The sequence below is a fragment of the Taeniopygia guttata genome, chromosome 4 (genome assembly GCF_048771995.1).
Source record: "Taeniopygia guttata chromosome 4, bTaeGut7.mat, whole genome shotgun sequence".
NCBI lineage: Eukaryota > Metazoa > Chordata > Aves > Passeriformes > Estrildidae > Taeniopygia > Taeniopygia guttata.
In genome coordinates, this window is record NC_133028.1 from 11,880,105 (window position 1) to 11,889,404 (window position 9,300).

Sequence of the window (9,300 nt, forward strand, 5' to 3'; positions counted from 1 at the left end):
TAGTATTACATGATCTGGCTTCACCTATAGTGTTGAGTGAGGATATAATCAGAACAACAAAATAATGTAATATAATTCAAGTTAATCTTGCAAGGAGTACAGCTTTTAAATATTCTGAAGTTATTTTAAGTGACTGAAATTGCATTAATTTTCATCCTTTTAGTTCAGATGTAGTCATCTCTCTTCAAAGAAGTTTGCAAAAGCATTAGCAGCACAGTTTCAGTCTTACTGCCCTGTGCAGGTAGGGAGTCAGTCAGTCTGTTTTCATCTGACATGGCACCTCCCTCGCAGCCTGAGTCCTTGCTGTGAGGTGGCATAGCACAGATTGATAACCACAGACCAGATGGAGCATAGGATGCCTGGGCAGTTATTTCATGAGACAATCAGAAATTATGACTTTATAATCTTCCCTCTTGCTGTTTTGGAGAGAAGCCATGTTCAGTGCTTTTACTGTAAGCATTAGCACAGGAGTTGGTGCCATCAGCTGTAAGGAGTGGTGCTGGTGGGAGAGGGGGAACTACTGAGATTGCTAAAGACAAGCGTGAACCTGAGGAGCTGAGCTTACTGACTGGAAATAAATGTTCATTGTTCAGCCTGTGCATGGACATACAAATCTCTCTAATGGCGAATTGAGGCTGATGAGAATGGAACCCTACTCTGTATTTATTTCAGCAACACTGGCAGACAAACTGAAACAAGAGGCCTTCGTGTTTCACGTGCTCTTGCTCTTTGTGGAGGTCCTGGGCAGGGAGCATTAAAGGAAATGAGGGGTTTTCTGCAGAAACATTTTGTTGTCATTGCTCATTTTTAAATGAACTCACTCAGCCTCAATTTCAGCCTTCGGGAATAAATTAGGAAGTGATTAATTTTTATCCAGTTGTGACATTTTTACACTTGTAGAACCAAGCTGCAGTGTTTGCACTGGGTCAAATTTATATTATTTTTTCTTCATCTGTGTGAGCTTTTATTTTAAAAGTTTTTTTAGTAAATTGCATCTCTGGAATTATAATTAATGTCCTTTACATCTCCATCATCTTTTTTTCCCCCCTGATTCTTTCTTCAGCCATTTCTCTTCCTCTTGCAGCTCCCCACAGCTCTTCCTGCTGAAAAGATCAGTACCAAAATGGTTAAAGTCAACAGTAAATGTCTGCACAGCACGTGGTACAGAGGAGAGATTTTGGAAAGTTTTTGTTAATGAACTTCAGTTTTGATAAATGGTTAAAATAAAAACATCCCTGAAAGTTGTATCTTTTTATAAACAACAACAGTCATTCAAGTTTTGCAGATACCATAAAAAAATTAATAAGGAAACGGTGGTAGTCTGTTGTCTTTCATAGCAAAACTGAGCTCTTTGTGATTTTGCTTCCCCTCTGTAATACTAGAGTAGATTTTCATCTTCAGTAACAGAGTTCAATATCTTCCTACCTTGTTTGCTGATATTTTTACCACTACTTTTCTATGCTGGATAGGAGTTCACCTCAGATGACAGACTCCAATTAAAGCTTTTTGCAGGAATTTGCAACTATCCATTGCCACTATACCTACCTCAACTTATGGGTTATAGTGGGGGAAATAATTCTGGAAAATGGCTTACCTGAGAAGAGGTTACATTTAGTAGGTTGCCCAGAATAGTTGTGAATTAAAGCAATACAGATTCTCTTAGTAGACATGACTAGATATATGGCTGTGTTCTGGAGGTCTGGACAGTTTACATGCCTCGTCACTCTGCTTACCCTTTCAGTCTCTGCCTTTTCTGCTGTGGATGGGTTGAGAGATACCCACTCTTCAGATGGTTTGTGTGTGATGTACAAGCTGGTTCAGTCAACAGCTGGTCTGAGTCTGTGAATTTTCCAGATTACATAACAGTTGTCAGCTCTCAAATACTGTTGGTGTTCAACAGGCAGGTCCAGATCTGGATGTGAATGCCTCCGTATTTCTTTATGAATACTTGTGCTACTTTTCAACTGTTTTGATTTATAACTGTTTTAATTTTTCACTTCTATTCCTGCCTTCTTTTTTTAAAAAGCTTTTATAATTAATTCAAAATAAAGTGTGCTGAAAGACATTAATTTTTCAAAGTAAAGATACTTCTTTATCAAGTTTTTCTGTTCTAAAGTTTTACAGGCCTATATTTTCAGACTTGAATTTGATGGTTGTTTTCTGAAACTATGCAGGATTTAGTCTCAAATAGCACAGCAGGTAATTTCTCTTTTGGAAGAGGTCTCATGTTGGCCTTTTGTATGTGCTAAAACACAAGAATTGAAAACATATTTATATTTTTCCACTGTGTTAGGAGAAAGTTGCTTAATAATGTTGTATACCTTTAAAGATTAATCACCCAGTATATTTTTTGTATTGTTTTGATACATTGCATTGATCAAAACCCAGGATTAGTATCCAGTGTGACATTCTTTCAGGATACTGAGCCTGTTTGTTTGAATTCTTTGGTCTATCTTTTTTAAAATATTTTTTCTATGTCTTTTATTATGATTTTTGAATATGACTGTTTTTGGTAAATGCTGATGCAAATGTTATTTATGCTTCAGAAAATGTAAGTTCAAACATCAATCTGAGCAAGCCTTTGGGCAGTGCCATGGCAAAATGAGAAAAATGATAACAATCAAATAAGCAAAACAACCAACTAGAGGTTAGGGGATGAATTTAAAAGCAGTGAGGATTTTTTTTTTTTTAATTAAAAGCAAATTCTATATGGATTTGCCTGGATTGTAAAGTTCCTGTTATATCTAGAGACTGCTTATTCACTGATTTACTGATAACTGATTCAGTCTTACTTAAAACAGGATATTTTTGATTAACAGTAAGTAGTAGTGTTGATTCCATTCTTTACTACAATTTTGTTGTCACTGGGGAACCAAACCTGCTTTCTATTAGCTACAGGATTTTCCTTAATGGGCCTGTACTCTCAAGATCCTTGCAACTACTGAAAACTTAGTTTTCTGGCTATCTATGTATAAGGAAAGGTATTAAATTCTTGGTTTTTACTTGTTGTCTATTTTATGTACAATAAAATGTGTCCTGAGTTTGAGAGGTGCCTTAGGGCAGGAGTTCAAAGCCAAACAAAGCAGAATTTTACAGTGCTCTCTACTGAAACATAATGGGGGTGGGGGTTTCCTAGTATAATTAATTCATTAACCTAGTATAGACAATGAAGATCTTGAGTTTATTTTTAACTAAGCTATTACCAAAGTATGTGTATGCTTTGACCTTACTTCTGTGAAAGGAAGGAAGGTGTTAGAAGGGATATGATCTTACCTTGAGCTCCTAGGTGATGCTGAGCTAGGAATGCAAATGGAGTTTGGTAAAGAGACAGTGCTAGTAAATAAAAGGGACCAGGATTTCTTTGGCTCTAAAGCCAAGAAACATAAAAATTTACATCTTAATGGCTAAACGTTTTTCCTCTCCAGAGCAAGGTTGCATGATACATCTGAACTACCCACTGGTATGGTCCTTGGCCTGTGCTGTCCTCAATCCATTCCCAGACACTGCAGGAGAGCACTAGCTGGCACAGACAAAAGCTGTTCAGGGAGCTGTTGTAACAGCTTAATGGGACATAAATTGCATGCCAGCACCCAGCCCCATGCTCTGCCTCTAGCTCAGCGATGTAGACAAAGCCACAGTGTCTCCATGGTGCCAGCTTGGCTTGACCCCACACTTTACTCACTTGATGTGATAATTTAGCTCCTGCACTTCCTTTTGAAGTAGTTCCCTTCAAGAGAAAACCCAGGCACAAGAGGTTCAGTGTATTCAGGATCTGCTCTGGGCAGTGTAGATGTGAACCATGCCAGCCTTGGCTGTGCTTGAGCTCTGCCCCAGCAGTACTTGCATCTTTGTGTGCCCTGACCTGACCTACTTCTATGCATGTGCCTGTGGCATCATGCTCTGATTCCGGGGTTGTGCAACACAGCTTTCTCATCATTTTAAGCACTTTGAACTGAAAAAAACCAAACCAAACCCAGCAGAACAGCAGTTCCTGCATCTTGAGGCCCAGAAGAGTTGCAAGCCAGGTGTTGTGCAATGTGGATGTGAAATGAGGGGATCTGAAAGGTGCTTGTTCACAGCAGTGAACAGCTTTAACTGGAGTAGGACACTAAACTGTCTCCATTTCTGGCCCACAGGCACAGTAGAAAGATGCTGCTAGTCATATCATGGTTCTATATGAGGCAAACTGTTCTTGTTAGTAGCCAGCAGCTGTTCTGAATGCTGCCATTTCTTACCAAAAGTTGCAACATGCTAATATTTAGACTTGAAAGCCCTAACTGATCTTGCATTTAAACAGCACTGCATTACACTCTGATATACTCTAATTAGAAAGCATTTCATTTCAAAAAAATGCAACCCCAGATTTTCTATTTTCTGATTAAAATATATGGAAGTTGGACTATAATTGCTCATGCAGAAGTATCCCTGTACACTGTTAAAAATGCCCTGACACACAACACTGTGTGGAATCTTCCTGCCACCAGGACATGCATAGTTTTCATATGCTCAAGAACAATTGGATACATTCATGGAAGAAAGATCTGGGAGAGACTGGCAGAAATCCAAAAGCTGTATTCTGAGGAAGTCCCTGACCTACAAATTTCTAGAGCCCAGGAAAGGCTTTTCTGTGCTGTCCCTATTCTTTATATTCCTCCCGAGACTGCTGTTCCTGTCAGGGTACTGAGATACAGGGATCTTTGAGCACATACTGCTAATTTGATGCTCTTATTTGCAGTTGCAAATAATATTTGCTTTTGCAAGTGTTTGTTGAATATTCACTCTTCTTTATGCTCAAATATATTCAGTCTCATTTTTGTAAACTGAACAACAGCTGTTTAAAAAAGAAACTGCTGTAAATGACAGTTTCTAAATCTACATCTTGTTGACATTGTCTTTTACAGAGCTGGAAACTTTGTCATACCAAGCAGTATTATGTAAGAAAATGATGGTGCACAAATGTTGCTGCTAAGCATACAAATATTGTACCCTTGTCCCTTAGGGCTGATCTTCTGAAAGACACAAATAAAAGATGACTGTGGAATGAGAATGTAACCTATCCAGTACATATTAAATAATTGGCACATAGGGGTCGTGTTCAAGTGGTGGTATTGGTATTTTCTTTTTTTTTTTTGCATGATTTTGCATAAAACTATAAGGCAGTAAAGAGGTTTTATAATGTTAATTTATATGTTTGATACTTTGGCTCTTTAAAACAGAGGGTTTGTGTCCAGAGCTGAGTAAGTGAGGAAGAAGGTAGGAGGGAGAATGGGCCAGCACTAGAAACAAGAGGAATTTCCATGAGGAACAGAAAGGACATCCCATGGCTTTCACCATCCCTGTGCTAGCTTTCTACATTATACCAACTGTAGCACCAGGAATTCTGGCTTCTAATTGCAATTGTCGATTTTTGATTTTTTTTTTTCCCGACAGTTGTGACTACAAGAAAACTGGGAATTGTGGCAAAACTTTGCTCTTAGACTTGTGCTGCATCATAAATATGATGAAAAACTCTTTGTGCCTTATATGTTGTAACTTCAGAAGGAAATAGCATTTGAGTTACACTTGCAGATTTAAGTATAAACTGCTTCATCAGCCCCTTACCTTTCTGTTACTGAAATTTTATGAACTTAAATTACTGATTTTCTGCTGAAGTTATTTTCTGCTTAAAATTGCAAGGCTTGATGGCATAACATCTTATACTTTGGTAATACTATGGTGATGTGAATTACTGTTCTGTATTTTTGAACCTTTGTTGAACACTTTTTCCTTTCTTTGCATAGTGGTTATTTGCTTAATACACAATTGTTTTTGCTAAACTCACCTTTTCATAATGCTTATTGATTTTGAAGTGATGCTTCTGCTCTTTTCCCTCCGGTTTTTTGACCTAATTGTATCTCTTGAGTATTGCTATGGTAATAACTTCTATTTTCTTTATCTGCTGTGTGTATTAATTTTAGTCTGTACTGATTTTAGCTATAACAAAAAGAACTAGAACAGAAGCATTGACCTATTTGTATTGTATTAGATAATACACATTTTCAGTAGAAAGCAAGGTGCATCTTCAAAATGGGTCATCTCCTGTAGTCCTGAGTAAAGTTTATGTAAAGTTTAGTGTATTTTTAAAAATTAGAAAAAAAGGCCTCACCAACATGATATGAAAATGAGAAATACACCTCTAATTGCACTGTCAATTTAAAAATTGCATAAAAGTAATTTTAGTCATGACAGTTAAATGAGGGTCTGTTCTTTTTGCTTTCTCCCTACGACAGCATTTCCAAGTAATATTGCTATAGCTGTTATTTAGTTGATATGACATGAAAGCCAGCTCCCAAATCTGTGCATGTAGTAAATGCTCAAACTTCTCTACAATATGTCCAGTTATGTAATGTGCAATTTTATAGACCTAGCTTAAATGCTACTGCAAGTTAGCATTCCATATAGTGTTTAATGTTGATGCTGCTGTTCTAATGAATTCTCCATAATCTTCCAAAAATGTAGCTGCTTTGAAACAAATGTTTTATAGCTAAAATAGTGTGTTCTAAATATACTAAGTTAATTAAAGATGCTATATAGATAGTGTTAGTAAGGTCAGTGTCCTGTCTGTCCTTGCAATATTAATTCATGCTTTATCTTTATTTAATATTAAATTCTGCATTTTTTTGCCCTTTAAAATGTCCTAAAGCAAAGTGTGCTACTGAGATTAATAACTGCAGAGGCTGCTCCCAAGGCTATGAGTCCTTAGACTTGCTGTGAAAACTAGAGGCAGTGACTTGCTTAAACTATGGTGCCTGCTTTAAGAAGGGAAAAGAACTTTTGTTCTTCTGTTTAGCTGTTAACATTTTATAGCTGTGCAACCATGACATGGTTTGCTCTGGCTTCTTTTCCATTCCTGAATTTCCCAGGGGAAGCTCTAAATCCCTGTTCAAATGTGTTATGAGTTAGTTATAAAATCTAAATTTATCTTCATCTTTGCAATGAACACTAGAATACCTAAGCATTCTTACTAAGAAAGAGGTTTCCATTGTTCTTCCTAAATGGTCTTTGAAAATTACTGGATACATTCAGCTGTTCCTTCTGCAATTTTACCAAGCTTTGAACTAAATTTTATTTTTTAATTTTGTCATTATGATACAAATATATTTATTTGTATAAGTTATATTATTATCTATTTTCTTCAATATAGATATTTCTCTAATCACTAGTATCTGGAAATGTATTTGGAAGCTGGGAAGACTTCAGAGAATCTGTTCATATGGTGAAGCTCAGCTGCTTCTTTAGATAACTTAATATCTCCATGGCAAATATATAAAGATACATATGAGACCTTTTATTGCATGTTTGCATTATGTATTTTTAGTATTATTTTCAAGACTTGTCCCTGTAAGTCTCTGTAGAAATAAAGTGCAAATTGACTAGAATTTATTTTCTGTCTTCCATCATAAGTTGAGATTCGGTGCCTAAAAGAATCAAAGAATCACAGAATTAAGAAGGTTTGAAAGTACATTTGAGATCACCAAGTCCAACCTATGACCTAACTTCACCTTGTCAACTAGACTATGGCAATAAGTGCCACATCTCTTAAACAAAAAAGATCCCGGAAAAAGTGATTTCATTTGTGTACCAGATATTCTCCTTTAGCATGATTGAATTCTGTGCATAGTTTGTGTTTCAGGGTTTAGTGCAGTTTTTGTTTGATGTTTTTACAGGGAGTAAAATTGCAAATTTGACAGTTTATGATGCATAAGAATTTTCAAAATTATACTGTCAAAATAAGAAGTTATGCAACTTTTGTAGTTTTATTCTATCTTTTGTTCTATTCTGGGCTGAACATGGGCTCAGAAAAACACTTGAATTTTAGAAACGTGGGGTTAGTGCCAAGTGTGCCAAATTGGATGCTCATTTGTACAAGAACAAAGCGAGAAGGGCCCCTACCAAGCAACACAGAGATTAGTGACAGACTTTGGGTGAAGAAATGACCAAATCAATCAAATTACACTAGGGACCCTTGGCTTTTGAAGAAGTTGTCTTAGCACTGTTGCTTCGATGTGTTTCATACCAGTGAAGGGTCTCATGCTGTTTTTCCTTATCAGTTCTGAAGTGGTTAAATAGTGTGCCCAGAATGAAAACCTAATTTGCACATTGTTTTCGACTGGGCAGTATTTCCCCTTTCTGTTCTGTAGATGGGCTCTTGAAAGTTGTTTCCTTAGATAAGGCTTCCACCTCAACAAAAGAAAATCCTACAAAGAAGAAAATTGATTGGCCTGTCCCTGGTGCTCTCTTTGGCAGGTGTCAGTGAGAAGCTACTGGATATGGAGAGGAGTAGAGAAAATACAAGCTCTTATGAGAAATAAGATAATATGAGAAAAAGATAAATAGCTTACAAAAATGTAGCAATTTCAAAATGTTTTCATATGTAGCAATATAAAACTTTGAACACCCACATGCCAGGGAACAGAAAAGTGTGCCAAAAGGCACTGGATATTCTGTGTAACAGTCATTACCTTCAAAATCCACTGCGTGAAGATTATGGGCTGCAGGTGCAGCTTTGGATCCTCATGCATAGCTTTCAGTGATGTAAAAAATACCCCTGGAAGTAACTGTAAATGCACTTTTCCATTAAAAGGCAGATCAATTGCATTAATTTTCTATATTATAACAAAGTGTGGCAGTTGGCTGCTAATTACGAATAAAGACATAGCATTTTTAAACTTTTCAGTCTTCAGGTTTGAGCTTTCTTATTTAGGGATTAAGCTGGAAGAGCAAGCCAAGTGTCAGTGGTGTTACTCTTACAGATTTTATCACACCATCCACTCCAAAGAATGGATCTCAGTCTTCTTGTGCTTCTAAAACAAATCCAAGTGGTTTCTCAGGTTTTGTCAGTCTACCTTGTCCATTGTTGTATTCCTTTTTTTCCTTCATCATATAGCCAATTTCTCACATGAACCTCTTGACTCACAGATGGTCATATTATCAGAAGGAAGCAATATCAGAAACTGGTTAGCTTTAGTTTTGGAATTTTTGTGATTTTTTTCACATTAGCAGCATATGGTTTAAGTCTTGTAAGTTGTATTTGTGAGAAGACACTATTCCCTTATCCTGTGAAACTGAGAATAATCAGAAGGGTGAGGCCTGTGAAAGGTAAAATTTAGTATGAGAGAATCAAAATCTTAATATTCTTGTAATGGAATGCACTAATTCATAATATATAAGTATTGCTAGAGAACAAAAACACAGAATCAAAGCCAGAGCAAAATTCAGTACTGCTGTTTCTAAATTCCGAGAAATGGTAATATTCTAAAA

The 9,300-nt window shown here is 36.6% G+C and overlaps 1 protein-coding gene and 1 long non-coding RNA gene across 8 annotated transcripts in view; one reads left to right on the forward strand and one right to left on the reverse strand.

The window, feature by feature from the left end:
- PPP2R2C (protein phosphatase 2 regulatory subunit Bgamma) overlaps nucleotides 1–9,300 on the forward strand; it is a 190,717-nt gene that overhangs the window by 31,961 nt on the left and 149,456 nt on the right. The window lies entirely within an intron of this gene.
- LOC140683907 (uncharacterized) lies at nucleotides 5,115–8,921 on the reverse strand. Its single transcript, XR_012055525.1, has 2 exons — nucleotides 8,502–8,921; nucleotides 5,115–7,457 (listed from the first exon to the last, which is right to left on the reverse strand). It is a non-coding gene; the product is annotated as an uncharacterized lncRNA (long non-coding RNA).